This window comes from Pteropus medius, unplaced genomic scaffold (assembly GCF_902729225.1).
Source record: "Pteropus medius unplaced genomic scaffold, Ma_sr-lr_union100, whole genome shotgun sequence".
NCBI classification, from domain to species: Eukaryota; Metazoa; Chordata; class Mammalia; order Chiroptera; family Pteropodidae; genus Pteropus; species Pteropus medius.
This window is the reverse complement of record NW_024349800.1, coordinates 35,101,106-35,120,009: the sequence shown is the minus strand read 5'-3', so window position 1 is coordinate 35,120,009 and position 18,904 is coordinate 35,101,106. Positions and strand designations below refer to the sequence as shown.

General features: G+C 44.7%; 1 pseudogene; it reads right to left on the bottom strand.

Annotated features, from left to right (window-relative positions):
* Positions 1–6,121: 6,121 nt before the first annotated feature.
* Positions 6,122–6,240, bottom strand: LOC120622443 (uncharacterized; annotated as a pseudogene).
* Positions 6,241–18,904: the final 12,664 nt, after the last annotated feature.

Genomic DNA, 18,904 nt, shown 5'->3' with positions numbered 1-18,904 from the left:
GGCATTAGATTCTCATAGGAACATAGGTCCCTGGTGCCAAAAAGGTTGGGGACTGCTGGTCCAGAGTCTTGATTCTACCCTCTCACCCAATACATCTAGGCAGACACCCAACTCTTCTCTATTCTACCTTAGAAATTGCTCTCAAATGGATCTTCCTTGTACCTGAGCGCACTGCCACAGGGAAAGTAGCAGCCTTCCCTCTCGGGGATGGTTGCAGTCCTCCTGGAGAATCTTCCCTCTGCAATCTACCCTCAATGGTGGCTTTCTTCCTAAAACACATACCTGGCCTCTCCCTGACCTCTCCTGCCTAAGGGAGCAATCCTAGTCTCTTTAAAGCAGCCCTCAAGACTTTTCTCTTTCTGACCTAATCTACCTACTACCTCATCTCCTTATTCCCCAGTGTACCCCCACCTCCCTATATACCAGATCCTATAGCCCCAAGGAGCTTCTCAGCCTTCCCCAAACGTACACATCACATCGTTTTGCTATTCTCTCTCCATGGAATGCTTTTTCTTACTTACTGGAAACTTCATTTCCTTTGTCAACATAGCAACAGACTTGTCACCTCCTCTGCCAAACACCATCAACTCCCCAGGCAGGAAAATTCTGCTGCTATAGCTCCTTCTCCCTGGCTAAAGAGAGCAAACCTCCCTTGAGGGCAAACACTCATGATGAATGCTCAAGAAATGAAAGTATACATATTATATAATTCCATTTATATGATATGTCCAGAATAGGCAAATCCATAGGAGACAGAAGATAGATTAGTGGTTGCCAGGGGATAGGGGACGGATGGAACTGGGAGATATAGAAATGTTCTGGAACTAGACACGTAATAGAAATGTTCTGGAACTAGACAGTGGTAATGGTTTCACAATGTTGTGAATATATTAAAAACATTGACTTGTACACTTTAAAATGGTTAAAATGGTGAATTTCATGTTATATAAATTTTATCTCAACAAAAACTTTTATAAAAGAAATGATGTAAAGATACATAAATAAAATACTTTTTCTTATGTTCTAATCTCCTTTATCTCAAATCCATTCCCCATTCCCTATCTTCTACCCCACTGGCAACCATTTTAATTTAAATGAAAGAATTTATCCAATCACAGACTACAAACGAATTATAATAAAATACCAGTTAGTAGTGTTTGATCATTGGGGTTTACCTTTTTCCTGCTCACGTAGAGACTCTGAAGGAGGAGACGCTATCTAGCCTTGGTGTGTGTCATCTTCAATACATCTATCCTCTGCCTTGTGAAAGACCAAACTTGGACTAATATCAGTGAGAAAAGGCATCATTAGGATTGTTTATAGTAAGACTGACTAAAACAACTTCAAAACCTTTCATACAGATGGGATCATTGGTTCATCATGAGTATCCTTTTGATGGAGAGGAGCATCCTTTTGATGAAGAGAGAATGCACATGCCCTGCACAGCTAGTGAGTACCCTGGGTGGGAGTAGGGGCCTGAGCCGAGCTCTTTTGTCCTGTTGGTCATGTCTGCCTGGTGAGGGAGAGAGAATGCGCTAAACATTTTTCTACTCGTGACTCTACTATTTGTTACTTGGATTGCACTTGTTACTATTGAGTAAAGCGCAGCATCCCTAGGGACACCAGAAAATGCTTGAAGGTTTTCAGCAAGCATTGAAGACAGCACTGTGGCTACTTCAGCAGACAATGACAAAGATGAGTCCCCATTAATGAAGTTGCTTATGTTGACTCCACTTCAAACAACTGACTCAATTTCTCATCTTTAGCCCCAAGAGACATATGAAGCATGCCATTAAAATGTGGAAATTACAGCAATTCCTCCCACCCTAAGATGTGACAAACATCCTCGTGATCAGAGAATTCTCAGCTGAGAAACTTAAGATGCGATTTGCAAAAATGGACTGGGGAATCAGTTAATCTATGAAAACTTTTATAAATATTTCCCCATGAATTATTAAAGAAATTGCCGCTCAAATTATGAAAGTGAATTTCAACCAAATTGTAGACAAATTATGTAATTTGTTATAAGCTAACATTTTCTTGGCACATACTATGTTGTAAGCACTATTATAAATACTTAGGTAGATTAATGCATTTAGTCCTCACGGCAACTCGATAAAGTAGGTATTACTATTTCCTCTATTTTATAGATGAGGAAATTGAGGCACAGAGAGGTTCGGTAATTTGCCCACAATTATACAACTAGCAAATGGCAGAGCTGACATTTGAACCCAGGCAGCCTGGCTCCAGAGTCCATCCAACAAATGGGGCTGTAATTAGTGGGACGGGCAATCAGTGCCAACATGAGATTTTGGCTGAAACATTTGAGGTAGAGGACATAGCACACAGAAGTAAATCTGGATTTAACAGGATCTCACAGGGGGTTAATTTGTGGTTGTAGAAGTCTTTCTGTTGTGCAGTTTGCTTTTTTCCCCTGGAAAGGGAACAAGGGTTATTTTGATATGTTTGTGAACTGGCCAGATGAGCCAGGTTAAGGGATGGGAACTGGTGGGGAACTGAGTGAAGCTTAGTGGGCTAGGCAGAGTGAAGGAGGTGGGGTCAGCCTCCTTGTTCAGCTTCCATCCCTTCCCCCATCCTACAGAACACTCTCCAAGACTACATTCTTCATCTCCTTCCTATCCTTTCCTCCAGGACACTAGATTCCTCCAACATTTCAGAAAGATTGCAAATTACCTCCCTTGTCGTTTAGAGAAAGTGCCCTGTTTCTTAGGCAAAGAGCCAGACAGAGGTGGTTAATTAAATTTTCAAGCAAGCAGGCAGTGGCTTCCTTGGTTCCCTGACATGGGGGGTCAGCACTAATTCATTAAAAAGAACATTGTAGAGACTCAGCAGACTTTGACTATAAGTTGGATGCTTGCCTGACTTGGGCCTGGACAGAGCCTGGTACTCACATTCTCCCTGCTCCAGCCCTGCTCCTACCTCCTTTCGTCCTGAGAAGCTCAGCTACTGCGGACGGACACTAGAGCTCCTGCCCTTTACCAGCTATCGATATTGGCAAGGGGATGAGGGGAGAGGTGGGGACAGGGGGAAGACTAACTAATCCTCAGGTGGTTCCTCACCTTGAAATCCCAAGCTCTGTGAGAAAAAACTCATTAGGACTGCAGCCCCTGAGGATTTTGTGCCATGTGGTTTCCCGCTACCCCGGGAGACACTCGAACTATCATCTCTAAAGCCATCTGCATCTCCCCAACAGATGTGCTCTTTCCCATAGAAGGTGGCCCAGGGCAGGTGCACAGTGTCTACAAAAAGGACTCACTCTTGATTGATTGATTAATTGACTGTGGGTAGCAGTGTCAGGAGTGGGTGTGTATGTAAGAGACTCTGGCCCCCAGGCACTCTGCCAGGCACAGAGCAAAATAGAGGTACAGAGAAGGTGAAATTCTCTGTGTATGTTGGGACGGGGGGTCGGGGAGGTATCCATCCATCAATCCAGCAGGCTCCTCTCTGGCCCCTCCCTGCTCTCTGTCCCTCAGGTCAGGTATATGGAGTGTCCAGGACCAGTTGGACCTGTACTAAGAGGGAAGAGCAGAGCCCATCTGAACCTTCCTTCCCATTAACCAGGGAGTCAGAAGTCTCTGCCCAGTGGAGAACTCTCCAGTCATGCCAATCAGGAACCTATGTTGCCCTTTTGCCAAGGCGAAATAGATAGCTGCCTACGTGGTATGAATTAAGAGTTAGAAAAGGCTCCAGTGCCACCCTCAATATATTTCTCTTTTGTGCCTGATATTCCATCATTAGCAGTTCTCACCTTTGAGTTTTAATAATTTAAAAGGAGAGAGTGTTACACTGGAAGACCCCTCTCTTCTGCATTGTATTTCTCCTCTGAGAGAAGGGCCCTAGGGTGGCACAAATCTCCCCTTCCCCCAGGTCTGGAGCAGGCTCGGGGCAGAGGTCACTCAGTTGGGGCAGGTGTGTAGAAAAACAATGTTCTTGACTTCCCTCTTTTCCTGTGAGCATCACAGCAGTGCACCAAGGAGCGGACAGGCAGAGAAAAGTGGTAGGCTTGCTGTGAGTGGCTGCTGTGAATTTTAATTCAATTCAGTCTGGCTGGCTTACTGAATCAATGTTGGGAAAACACAGCACTCTCCTGGGAGGAGAGGTGTTTGGTATAAATAGAAGGTATTATCACTGCGAATCAATTGGGGGATGTCATGTCGCTCCGTAGATCTCAAGGCAGCAGCGAGAATCGTGAGCAGGGCTGCGAGCAACTTGCTGTCATTTGCTTGTCCCAAGAGAAAGAGACCTTCCTCCATTCAGAGCTCACCATCAGTGTGACCTGAGCAAACCCAGTGCCCTCTCTGAGCCCTTAGCCCCTTCTCTGCTGGGCACATCGAGCCACCTCCATTATCAGGGAGCACTTGGTAGGATCCTAACCCTGCCAGTGAACTGACAGCAATAAGAAATTACCCGCTCTCCGCTCAAACTCTGAGCAAGAGCTGTGCCTTCCCCTGGCATACCACCATGTTCTTTATTTTACATTTATTTCATATTCTATTGAGATATAATCTACATACCATACAACTCACCCATTGAAGTATATGATTCAGTGTTTTTTAATATATTCACAGATACATACAACCATCACAACTTTAAAACATTTCATCACCAAAAAAAAAATACTGTACCTTTTAGCTTTCACCCCCACCCTGCCATCTCCCTGTCAATGCCCCCAGACCTAAGCAACAACTTCATTCCTATCTGTATAGATTTGCCTAATCTGAACATTTTGTATAAATGGAATTGTATAATATGTGGCCTAATGGTTTCAAGGTTCATCCACGTTGTAACATGTATCAGTGCTTCATTCTTTTTTATGGCCAAATAAAATTCTATTATGGGATATACCACCTTGTGTTTATTAATTCAACACTTGATGGGCATTTAGGTTGTTTCTAGCTTTTGGCTATTACGAACGATTTTTTAATGTGGACATGTGTTTTCATTCCTCTTGAGAATATACCTGGGAGTGGAATTGCTGGGTCCTATGGAAACTCTATGTTTAATTGTTTAAGGAACCCCACCTCATTCTTAACAACAATTATCAAACAATTACAATTAGTTGGGGGCCTGCTAGACATTAATTCAACAAATACTCATTTGCTCTTTCTGTGTTGTAAGCACTGTTCCGGAAGCTGCGGAAACAGCACTACGAATAGAGGTCAGTCAGCCACTTAGCATTGCCACTGTAGGGACTTTGGCTTTTACACTGAATGGAATCAGAGAACGTGGAGGTTTGTTTTTCTCCAAAAAAGGTTTATTAAAATATAATTTACAAACAATAAACTGCACACATATAAAGTGTAGAACTTCGTAAGTTATAAAGTGTTTATATGTGGGAAACTATCAGCATAAGATAGTGAATGTCTCCCCAAAAGTTCGCCCCTTTGTAATTCTTCCCTCCTTCCTCTCCCTCCCCACCACCCCAGGCAATCACTGATTAAACTACAAATAAGTCACATGAAGTGTGCTCTCTTTAGTGTGGCTTCTTTCACTTAGCATAATTATTTTGAGGTTTATCTATATTTTTGCTTGTGCTAATAGTTTATTTCTTTTTTATTGCTGGAGTTGTATGGATTTTTCATTGTATGGATGTATGACAATTTGTTTATCCATCCCCCAGTTTATAAACATTTAGGGTATTTCCTGTTGGAGCTATTATAAATAAGGCTTCTATGAATATTTATGCACAAGTCTTGGAATGGGCATATACTTTAGTGTCTCTAGAGTAAATACCTAGGAGTGGAATGGCTGGATCATATGATAGAAGTATGTTTTACTGACAAGAAACTAACATACTATTTTCTGAAGTGATGGTATCATTTATACTCTCAGTGTATGAGAGCTCCAGTCACTCCACATCCCTTCCAACACTTGGTATGATCAGTCTCTTTAATTTTACCCATTCCAATAGGTGTGTAATGCTATCTCATTGTTATTTTAATTTGCATTTCTCAGTGTCTAGCAATGTTGAGCATTTTTTCATGTATTTGCCATCTGTATCTTTTTTTTTTTTAATTTTTTTAGGCGAGGCAACCCTTGGTTGACCTCACATTTTGCAAGGACCTTGTCAGCATACAATCCCTTATTTTTTTATTTTTTATACCTACAGCACCTGGTCTTCCTAAGTGGTCTCCCACCCAAGTACTAACCACGCCTGACCCTGCTTAGCTTCCAAGATCAGACAGGATTGGGCTTGTTCAGGGTGGCATGGCCGTGGACCTGTATCTTCTTTGGAGAAGTGTCTGTTCAAGTCTTTGGCCAATTTTTAAAAAAATGTTTTGCTTGTTTTCTTACTAATGAGTTTCAAGAATTCATTTTATATACTGGTTACAAGGCCTTGATCAGGTATATGATTTGTACATATTTTCTCTTGACCTGTGGCTTATCTTTTTGTTCTTTTAAGTGTCTTTCAAAGAGAGGAAAATTTTAATTTTGATTAAGTCCATTTCATCAGTTTCTTTCTTCTTTGGGTCGTGCTTTTGGTATCATATCTAAGAAAACTTTGCTAACCCAAGGCACACAGCTTTTCTCCTGTTTTCTTCTACAGGCTTTATAGTTTTAGACTTTATATTTAAGTCTGTGATTCTTTCTGAGTTAGTTTTTGTATATGGTGAGAGGTATGGATTGATGTTCACTCTTTTGCGCCATTTGTTAAAAACACTGTTCTTTCTCCTCTGCATTACCTTTGTACCTTTGTTGAAAATCATTCGTCCATATGTTTGGGTTTATTTCCGGACTTCCTATTCTGTGCCATCAATCTATTTGTCTATCTTTATGCCAATATCACAGGTTTATAATAAACTTGAAGTCAGGAAGTGCACCTCCTGCTCTGTTCTTTCTCAAAGTTGTTTTGGTTATTCCATGTAAATTTTAGAATCAGCTTGTCAATTTCTACAAAAGAGCCTCCTGAGATTTTGATTGGGATTTCACTGACTTTATGGAACAATTTGGGGAGAATTAATACCTTAACAGTACTGAATCTAATGAGTCATGAACACACCATATCCCTCCATTTGTTTAGATCTCTGCTTGCTCTCTGAAATGTTTTGTAGTTCTCAATGTCCGGGTCTCTGCAGGGTATCTGTGCTCTCACGTATCTTAACATGGAATGGTCACCTACTAGGTGAGTTCCAGGTCTGTAGCATCAGTTATTCTGCTGACTGATAGAGCAAGATGCCTCCTGGGACTACTTGCTGGGAATATGGAGGTGGTTGTTAACAGGTGGTATAAGCAAGTGCCCTGCCAGAAAGTACCCTGTGGTTGCCACTTAGGGATTGATGAGCCTTCTGGCTGTCATCCTGCAGACCTGCAAGATCAGCTCAGGTTCCTCGGAGCTTCATGCCCAGCCCAAGCTTGACACCCAAATCCACAGAAGCAGGGTTGAGCCTGCCTTGCAGAAAACCAGCTCTTCCTCACACTCAGCTTTGTGAACATCCTTCCTGATATGGACTCATCATCTCAGGTCTGCATATGTCCACTGAATCATTTTCTTGGACACTACTCTAAGTTTTTCCAGGAAAACACCCACATAAATAGCCAGATTAGTGGTGTTGATGCCAAAAACCAAGAAGTAGTGGTGTCAGAGTGAGTCTGGAGCCCCGGAGAACTTCTGTGGATTCTTCCACTGGGTGTTTCTAATACTGGTCAGTTCCCTTCCCCTAGACCCCACCAACTCATGCTGGATTAAGGCCATAGATGCCAGGCTGACCTCCTTGTCTCTAGACTATCAACTGAAAATAGTTTCTACGTGGGATAGGCTAGATTTATCCTTATATATCACGATATTCATCAAATTGGTCTGCTTAAGAACCATCTGTAACTCCCCAGTGCTCTTAGGATAAGGTCTAAACTCCTCGGCCTGGTATTCAAGGAAGCCCCATGTGTTCCAAATATTCTGTTCCAGCCAGACCAGTCTATTCACTGGCTCTAGCATTCTCCCACCTATATACAATTGCTCATGCATGCTCTGTCCTGCTCGTCCCTACACTCACCTGCCCAAATCTCATCTCTCCTTAAAGATTAGCAGACAGGGCTTGAGGGCTACCTCCACTGCTGCAGACATAGCCCCTGCTCAGCCTTCTGCACATCAAGCCACTGACATTTGAGCATGAGTGCCTTTGCATAGGCCCACTTTGCAGTGCTTAGACTAGCACCCTCTCCAAAGTTGTGCTGCCTTGGATTGGGGTTTTTCCTGTGTGTGCAACTGGAAGAAGCACTCCCCAGCTGCTTGGATTTTCCTTCTTCTCTCTTTGGATTCTTCAACTTCCATGCAAAAAGTGCCACCCATAGATGTGAAGGCTGATTAATTCTAAGTCTGGGGCTGGTGCTGGTACACATACAGCAAAATACAGCAACTAGATACAGAATTAAATGACCACCGAGGTCCTTTGCCAACTCAGTACCTGGAGGAGCAGGTGACAAACCCTTGGGCCTTCTGGAGAACACTGCCTGACCAGGTGTGAGATTCTCTTTCCGCTTCCTACCCAGAAAGCACCTCCTATCCATTCTTGCCAACCTGTTTGTTCACTAAGCCAGAGAATGCATTTTGTTGTGAGGAATTTAAACACAATTTTTTGCTTTCAAGGGACCTGCCATGTCACGTCCAATTTTCTGTCCCTACCCATGACTCCTGAACCCCACCGTCAGAGGGTCTTTTTGGTGAAGTAAGGCACTGCCCTCTTTACGCTTCTGGTCTCTAAGTGCCAATGGGTAGCTGTAAGGGTGGTGAGTTATAATCTCTATTTACAAATAAAAACACTGACGCAGCTTCTATCCAAGTCCACCAGCTTCCTCTTCAACCAGATGGGCCTCCCTAAGCCCTCCCTACAGAGACATCCCAAGGCCACTTCTGACCCTTAGTAGGAATGGGTTTATCTAGTCTTTCCTTGAGTAGGAGACAGGTTGCAAGCCCGTTCTAGGTGCTGTGTTTCTGCATCTCAAGCTCTGGGCACAGATGTGAGGTAAGCTCTTTGCCTATGTCCCATGTCTCTGTGTACCTGCAAGCAGGAATTCAATAAACAGGCACAGGCTCTCCCCAACCCTGGTGTTCACCTCTCCAGGCAGCTGTCAGAGTCTGCTTCTGGCACTCAGCGCTGGCTTATGGAGCTGTGTAGATTATAGATGTCAAGTGCTGCCTCTCACTTGAGGTCTCACAGGCCTGGACAGGCCTCTGGCATGTTTCCTCCCTCGCTGCCTTATCTTGAGTGTAACCTAACTGAGAGTCAATAGTTTCTTTACTGGGCATTTCATTTGTTTCCAATTCTTAGGCTGTTATAAATGATGTGCCGAAGGTCATCTCTCTGCATTCTATCTGTCACTGAAATGGCCTCAATGAGAGCCAGACAAAAACAGGAGAGATGCTCAGAATCCAATTGGATTTAAATACATTCCAGAGATGTGGTCCTGACAGTTTAGAAGAACATGAGAAGAATTCAGAATAGCCGTAAGCAGTCAATAGAGGAGTTTCAGCAGAGTGAGGAAGGAATTGGGGGAGAGGGGGTGCAAACTCAAACCAAACTTGATAATTATTGACGGTGTAATCTAAGGCACAGCCTGAGACCACTCCATTTAGAGGATGTTAACTGGGTAATCTCAAAGCTTTAAGCAGAGCTACTCTATAATTGGGCTCAAATTATCCCTATTTTCAGGAGAAAATCTCCTTAGGTGTCTATAGCTCTAGATCTCATGCCCCAGCCAAAAATGTAGTCTATGGGTAACCTCAGCCCAGCAAGAAAGTCACCCTAGTTTGCTTAGACTAGTGACCTTGATTTTCTTGGAATGGTAAAATTGTTGTTCCCTTAATGAGTTAGTGTTTTTAACCATAGGAAGGCCTAGAATTAAGTTCGAATATGAAAAAGCAAATTATAATCATGTTACTAAGATTTTTTTATTATTATTAAGTTTGGATATAATCTATGTATATATATATTTTTAAAGGGTTTATTTAGAGTGACTGACAGATCAGCCCTGTGAGTCTATCTTTTCCTGCTCCTCCTCTGCGGTGGCTTTAAAACAATGACAGTATTAATTTCGCCCTCTTTCATCAGGCAGAATTGGGGCCTGCCCAATTTCAAGAGGAGGAGAAATAAAGCCCCATTTCTTCATGGGGAGTGTCATAATTCTGGAAGAGCACATGGAACTAGAAATGTCTCTGTGGACCTCCAGGGCCACCCAGCTCGCCCTGACAGTCCCTTTGAAGCTGTTTAGGTTTTCAAGAGCCATTTCCTCAGGGTCCTTCCATCCTCCGTTCACCCTCAGTGCCAAAGCCCCATTTTTAAGGTCTTATTAGAGTAGCAGCCTACTCCCAAGTATCTCAATCTATACCAGGTATCTATTGCTGCTACACAGTAAACCATCCCCAAACAGAAGCTCAAAACAATGACACCACTCATTTTTCTCGTGAGTCTTTAATTTAGGCAGGACTTGGTGGGGACAGCTCTTCTCTTCTCCACTCTATGTCAGCTGAAGCAGCTGGAAGGCTAGGCCTGGATCCTCTGGAGGCTTACTCACCCACATATCTGGCAATTCATTCCAGCTGCAGTTAGGCCGAACCCAACAAATTCGTCCATACCTTCCACATGTGGCTTGGGCTTCCTCACAATATGATGGCTGAGTTCCAAGGCTGCATGTCTGGAGACAGAGCGGGCAGATGGAAGCAATATTGCCTTTCCTGGGCTAGCCTCGTAAATCATTACAGCATCACTTTCACCACACTCTGTATTGAGGAAGCCAGAGAGGTCCACTAGTTTCAAAGCAGAGGGAAATGGGCTCCACTGCTTGGGGGGCGGGTGGGCGAGACAGGTTCTTTTTTTCTTAAAAGCTTTCTCAGTCAGAGTCGGATAGTTCTTTCTCTTTTTTTTTTTTAAATTTTATTATTAGTTTCAAGTGTGCAGTGCATTGGTTAGACAATTATATAGTTTATGAAACGATCCCCCTAATTGCTCCTTCTCTCCTCTGACTCTCCACTTAGCCATTACATTACTGCTAATCGCATTCCCTATGCCGTGCTCCCCATCCCTGTGACCATCTATCAACTACTAATTTGTACTTCTTTAACCCTTCACCCCTTTCTCCCAGGCCCCCAACCCCGCTCCCCTCTGGCCATCACCAGATTGTCCTCTATATTTGTGAGTCTGTTTTTGTTTAGTTTGTTCTTTTTGTTCCTTAGATTCCACATGTAAGTGAAAACGTATGGTATTTATCTTTCTCTGTCTGACTTATTTCACTCAGCATAATAGCCTCTAGGTCCATCCATGTAGTTGCAAATGGTAGGATTTCATTTTTTAATGGACGAGTAGTATTCCATTGTATATATGAACCGTAACTTCTTACCAGTCATCTGTTGATGAGCATTTAGGTTGCTTCCATATCTTGGCTATTGTAAATTATGCTGCCATAAATATAGGGGTGCATAGGTCTCTACAAATTATTGTTTTGGTTTTCTTTGGATAAATACCCAGAAGAGCAATTTCCGGGTCAAAAGGTATATCCATTTTTAATTTTTTGAGAACCCTCCAGACTGTTTTCCATAGTGGTTGTACCAATTTGCAATCCCACCAGCAGTGTATGAGAGTTCCTTTTTCTCCACATCCTCACCAGTACTTGTTCTTAGATTTATTGATGATAGGCATGAGGTGATATCTCATTATGGTTTTAATTTGCAATTCTCTGATGATTAGTGACCTTGAGCATCTTTTCATATGTCTATTGGCCACCTGTATTTCCTCTTTGGAGAAATATCTGTTTAGGTCTCCTGCCCAGTTTTTAATTGGATTGTTTGTTTGTTTGTTTTTTTTGTTGAGTTGTATGAGTTCTTTATATATTTTGGATATTAACCTCTTATCAGATGTTCCATAAGTGAATATCTTCTCCCATTCAGTTGGTTGTCTTTTTGTTTTGTTGATAATTTCCTTGGCTGTACAAAAACTTTCTAGTTTGATGTTTGTTTGTTTATTTTTTCTTTTGTTTCCCTTGCCCAAAGCGATATATCTGAAAAGAAATTACTGTTAGCAGTATCAGAGAGTTTACTGCCTATGTTTTCTCTGCTCACATCTATATGCCCTCTTCCCACCGGTCTTTGCAAATGCTTCATTCTTCAGGGAGAAAACAAACCATTAGAAGGAACTCCTTCACTGACCCATCCCCAGAGCCACCAGTGCCCACCTGCCCCTCACTCCTGTCCCTGTACCTATCTGAGGCCAAAACCTGGGATAGAAACCCCTTGGTCTATAAATCCTACTCCCAAACTCAGAGGTTGACATCTTCAGCCCTGGGTGTCCAGTGGGCAGCCCCGGGGCTGAGGAGGGAGGCACAAAGCCAGACTGGCCTAGCCACTGCTCAGGTCAGTCATGGGGGAGGTGCCCACAGAGAAAGAACACTCCCTCGGGCTGCCCCTCCCCCCAGCTTGTTAGAGAGGAAGTCATCGCTGAGTTGGGGAGATCAGTGAGGGGAGAGGTCATTGGCACCAGGAAGGAGATTTCCTACCAAACACCTCAGACATGAGTCACTGCAGAATGGACTGAGAATGGGAGGGGTTCTGCAAAAGCCCCCTCCAGTCCTGCTCCCAACAGGCTGTGCCAGTGGTTGCTCTTTGACCTCAGAAATGACCCACTTTTCTGGCTGTGATTTCAAGGCTGGCCTTTTCCTGGACAAGTAAGAGTGGGGCCAAGCTTGGGTGCTTGTCCTGCTCCATCTCAGGGGTGTCAGGGAGGATTTGCTGACAGCCTTTGTCCTAATATTGCTTCTGGGGAAGGGATCGAAGTGCTGGGTGAGGAGGGAGACCCCTCCTTGTCTCCCCGAGAACTCCAGGTTCCCAGACTGTCAGCAGAAGCACCTCTTTAAGAAGCTGCCTGGGCCCAAGTGAGGGGACAGGCTGTTCATTTGCCCTGGTCACTGACCCGTCCTCTCTCCAACTCCAAACACTGTCCAACCAGCTTGTTCCTTGGACAGTATCGGGAGCCAATTTATTCAGACCTTGAGGTTTGTTTTGATAAGGACTTTAAAATGTATTAAGAAATGTGCAAAAAGCTTTGTCATCACTTTTCCCTTTCAAATGTACCTGAGCAATTGGATCAGGAAGTCCCTGCCTGCCTCTTCCCCTGGCAAGCCACCACAGGTAGCTGGATGTCCCAGGGGCAAGAAGCTGGGGCTCAGTCCCCTTCAAGCTAGCCCTCTGGCTGCATATCCTGGGCTGTAACGATCTGAGCCAGATGAGGTGGGGAAGGTTAGAGAGGAGGAGTGGCTTCTCTCTGTTCTCTGCTTCTTCACTCCCTGTTTTAGAGGAACTGTAAATTCCCAGGAAGCAGAGCCCAGGACTTTGGGGCCCCCAGCACCCTGAGCGCCTCTACGTGGCACAATAAAGACTTGAGCCATGGTGATGGACTGAGAAAGGAGGGCAAGGTATGCATCTACATCCATCTCACTGGGTCTGTCTTGTATCCTCCATCTCTGCTGTGTCCTCAGATAGGCTGCAAGGCATGGACCAAAGGTCACTAGGATCTCTCCTGGGAGTTCTTCCCCAGGCCGTCAATCTCTAAATGTGTTTAGAGGCTACTTAGGGTTTGTCCCTCTAAAATGATATATTGACATCCTAACCCCCAGTACCTCAGAAGGTGACTTTATTTGGGATAGTGTTGTTTCATATGTAATTGTGAGACCATACCGGAGAAGAGGGGCCCCTAATCGAATATGACTGGTGTCTTTATAAGAAGACAGAGTCACTCAGGCAGAAGACAGCCATGTGACAACACAGGCAGAGATTGAAGCGATACCTCTACAAGCCAAGGAACACCAAAGATTGCCAGCAAACATCAGAAGCTGGAAGAGGCAAAGGATTCTCCCCTACAGGTTTCAGAGTGAGCATGGTCCTGTCAACACTTTGATTTCAGACTTCTGACCTCCAGAACTGCAAGACAATACATTTTTGTTTCCTGCCTCCCAGTTTATGGTACTTTGTGAGGGCAGCCCTTGGAAAATAAGACAGAAGTAAAAGCCTCTTCATTCAGGAGTACCCATTTATACAGACAGCATTAACATTGTCCAAGCACTGCCAGATGATGGTGCCAGTATGGCCTGGAGGCTCCTCAATCATCCTTCCTGAGTTTGCTCCACTCCTGGAGGCCCTAGTTAGGGTCTGGTTATAATCAGGGCAAGGGGGCCCTGTGTGACGAGCCCCACTGGGATCTTGGGCAGATATTGGAGCTTGGGTCAGGGTTGGTGGTCAGTAGACCTGGATCCTAGTCTGGGCTTTCAAATATCTCTGCTGCAAAGCCTCATTAAGGGTTATTCCTGGGAAATCTAAATGATGCGATGTCTCACTGAGTTAATGTGGTTCAAATGAATGTCTCAGCAAAACAGAAATTATTATAGGTCACCAACCTTCAGAGTCGATCAGTAGAGAATAGTTGATGCGCTGAATGTTAAATGGGGGAATGCTGAGGGTATGGCAATGAGCGAGGTGTCCCCATGCCATGCCATCATGTCTCCTAAGTGCCTAGGTGGCCCTGGACGTGCAGACCTGTCTCCTTTGCCGTATATCATGCCTGGGGCTCTGCTGTTCTTCTCTTGTGCTTACCACCAACCCCAAGAAAACTCAGCTCTCCAAAGTCACACCTGGCCAATCTGAAAACCAAATCCAAGTCCTTGGTAATAATAAAAAGCTGCACTTGTTCTCCTCCTAAACCCTGTTCCAGGCACCAGTCCATTTTACAGCTCTAGGACATGGCCTTTTATCTCCTCACTATAGACGAGGACACGGCGGCTCCGAGAAGTTGAGGACTTGACTCCAGCTCTCGCAGCTGTTGCTGGGCAGAGCAGAACACAAGCTCCAGTCTGTTCAACTCCAAAGCCTGGACGCTCTCCCTTCGGTCCCCATGGGGCTTCACTCTGCCCTCTTTCCAGAACAGCTGCCTCTTTTCTTCTAATAGGAGCCTTTTAGAAAACCATAACCCTTAGAAATTTTAGGCACTGTGACATGCCACAGATGGAAATGTTGGAGCAGCAAGTCCTTTTGGGGCAGCCTTTATGCCTATGAATTCCGAAAAGTCTCAATACTTAGTTCTAGGTCTATTTTTAGTTCCTCTCAATTTTGCCAGCGGCCCAGGCATGGCCTGTAACTCTGTTGGCCTCCTTGGGCAGAGCTGCCAAGCAGATTGAACTCTACCTATTGAAATGCTCATGGCATTTGAGATGAGGTACTTTTCCCAGTTAATTCTAACTTGTCAGTGTTCATTTTTTCCTTTGAAGCCCAAATAGCAACGTGTCAGCTCCCTAAACAAAGGGCCAGCATTGACTTCCATGCCCCTCTTTGAGTTAGAGTCGTGGACGGTGCCAGGATCAGGGTGTTGGGGCTGGTGTTTGTGTCTGTGTGTCGGGGGGGAGTGGGACGTCATGGAGTTACATAAATTATGGGGCACCTGTCCCATGGAAAGCAGTGCAGCTATTAGATATGCTGATGTATTTATTAATATGGAAAGGCATTCCTAATATATTGTGGAGTAAAAAAGAGGGGTTACAAAACTGTGTGTAGCATAATCCATTTTGCATTTTAAAATATATCTACATATAAAAAATTACCAAGAAAGCATATTCTTAAATAATTATAATTGTTATTTCTGGATCTTGAATTTTGGGGTGATTTTATTTTCTTTTATCTACTTATCTGTTTGTTTTTTTTCTCATTTTCCTCCTAAATTAAACCTATACATGTTTAAGTTTAAACACACTAAATTTACGGATAAATGTGGAACTACAACAGCAAACTCTTATTCTGCTTTCAGTAGATACTGGCTTGTCTCAAATTAGGTCACAATAAATTTACATTTGAGTTGATTTAGGCCTATATTCTATTCATTTTTTTAAAACCTAGTTTTCTATTTTTAAAAACTTAAAATCCACAGAAAAGTTGCAAGAATTGTACAATCAACACCCAAAGTCCTTTCACCTAGATGGATTGGTTGATCTCATTTTTGCTTTATTTCTGTATATCGTTCCATGTATTTCTAACCCCCCAGCGCCTGACACTGTTTTCAGTGAATGATGAATGGCTGCAGTGGCAGGAAGGCCAGTCCTTGAAGGGCGAGATGGGTTGTGCAGCAAGTACCACCTGAGATTCAGCTGGTGGGCAGAAGAGAGCCAGAGGCAAAATGGGCCCCTCCAGGCAGAGAGCAGCGGGGAGCAGAGGCTGAAGGGACAGCAGCTCAGAACTTCTGCAGACCTAGCCAACAGGGAGTGGGAAGGCAATGGAGGTGATGCTGGATGCATGAGTAGTGGGGAGACCCAAAATGTCTCAGCCACCACCCAAAACTGTCCAAGTGTGAGGGGAGTAACATACTCCCTTTTGTGCATTTTAAAGATCACTCTGCTGCCATGATGCAGATGGACTTAAGGGGTACCAATGGAAGGAAGAAGAAGAACAGTTAGAAGGCTGTTACAGTCGTCTAGAGCAAGGATAAGGAAGTCTGATCAGGTGGGAAGGGACAGAGGAAGTAGAGTCCATAATTCTAGAAGTGACTGCCTGGGTATGTTGAGGTAGGGAGGAGTCAAGGACAAATGCCAGGGTGTGACTTGGAACATGTGAGTGGAGGCCAGAGCTGCTTCTCTAAATGGTGAACACAGAAGGAGGAAAACCCAGTGGTGAGGGGGAGATGCTGCCTTCAGTTTTGATACATTGCAGTCCTAGATGGATATACCCAGCAGGCAACTGATTCTGGGTCTGGCGCTCAGGGCCTAGGTCAGGTCTGGAGTTGGAAATTTTGGAATCATAAGAGTCATATGAGTAGGGTGACTGCCATTCTGGTTGGCCTTGGTGGCCCCTTTTCATGCCTATATTCTGGCATATTTATTTAACAGCTCTTCTTTTCACTTACCTGGTTTGAACCACAATTTATATGGTTGCCCTGGGAAGTCGAGACTAGCTGCTTTCTGAATTCTCCTGATACTCACCAATCCCTGCCCAGGTCTGGTGCTGTGAGTGTTTTCTATTGTGTGTGGTTTATTACTAGAAGCCTGTGTCTTCTAAGCTTGGTTATCCCCCACTATGCTTCTTTATGTGATATCTTTCTGGTAGATAGTGCCTAAAAAAATTCATCTGTCCTGTGGTTGAGAGATCCACAGGTCCCCATCCACTGAAGGGAGAGAGGGTGAGAGAGGCTCTGTGGATTATTGTCTGGAGGCTGGTGGATTGCGATGCCCACTTGGACCAAGCTTCTTCTAGGTATGGGATTTAGGAAATGTCAGTGGGCGAGGAAACTCTAAAACACTCCCACCCTGCTCCCTTCTCTTAACCCCTGCCTGGGCTGTGAAGGCTAGAGTGTTGTACGACCTGTCCCTACCACGCCACCTCAGAGGCCATGGGCGCCCAGCCCTGGAGCAGCCCTTCTGGAGCCCACCCTGCTGGGGAGGGCCACACCCTGACCAGCCTTTCCACTTCCACCATCTACTGTTCCCTCCATGTGGACTTTGCCTCATCCAAACAGTCCCCAAAAACAACCTGAACACTTTTGCCTTGTGGACCAGGAATGCCCTTATCCCATGCACTCAGGCCCCCCACTCCCATGTCTAACTGTTCAAATCTATCTACTCTTCGGGACTGACTCAAATGTGACGTGGTGCCCCAGGAGACCCTCTTGGATTCTTCCCTGCTGGATGCAATGCTGACTTCACCTGGAATGTCCCATCAGCACCCACTGCCATCCTCATTGTTTCATCTGGGCTCTTGTCTCACTCACTCTTTGGAACTCGGAGTGGAGACACTTTCTATTGCATTTTTGTGTTTCCCCACAATGCCAAATATGGTAGTAATTACTTCAGGATGAATACACAAAGTGTGTAGAATCCATTGCCAGGGATTCATTCTGCAGATAAGAGGGGACCATTGAAGCAGGGGATAGCAGGATGAAAGCACATTATATATATTCATTCATTCAACAAATATTTATTGACAACCTCTATGTACTAGACACTATGTTATATAGTGGGTTTAAAGAAATTGACATTACTTTCAAGGACCTTATTATTTAGAGGCGAGAGGAAAGAAGACAAACACGTAAGCAGAATGTTCCCAAGCAATGCCATATGTACCGTAACAGTGGCAAGACCGAGTGCACAGTGGAGTTGAGAAGGGCTTCTCCAAGGAAGTAACATGGAAGCGGGGTCTTGAGGCATACATAGGAGTTTGCCAGGCATCAGGGAAAGGGCACTGGTGGTAGAGGGAATAGCAAGAGCAAATGCACTGAGCCCCAAAAATGATCGTATTGGGAATTAAAAGACATTCTGTGCAAGGGATGAGGGGGACAATAAGCATGTGGAATGAAGCAGGGCAATGCCAGAGAGATGAAGCCAGGAAGGAGGAAAGGGACCTGACATCGGAGGCAAAGGGCAGATTTTTAAGGAAGGGAAAGTTGTGGTGACTGTCGCAGTGAAGAGTGTGGAAGAGAGACAGTTGTGAACAGGAAGCTTCTCTCCATCCTTTATCTGGGGCTGCCCTGAACTCCCCGGGTCATGGCTGCTTTTCTTTGGACTGTAGGTCCCTGCAGGGAGCTGACTGCCCCATACCCCCAAGTTGCCAGCAGTTGCTACAGATCCCAGCCACCTCCTCACCTACCCTCCCAGAGAAGCACTTCTGGGGACTGACCTCAGCAGGACCTCTCTCTGGACCGAACTCTCCTTCGCCACCTGCAGGGAGATGCCTGCACCCCTCAGGACTGGGCAGATGGCGAGGCCTGCCCTCCCAGCTGGACAGCCATGCTGGGCTGACAGTGCCCTTTTGAGTGTGCAGGAGATGGCAGGAGCCCACAGGCCAATATCCGCCCTCCCAGGTGTCCACACTTGGCAGCACCACCTGTCTCCAGCCAACTGTGTCTTTCCTTGCAGATGAAACTGGCAG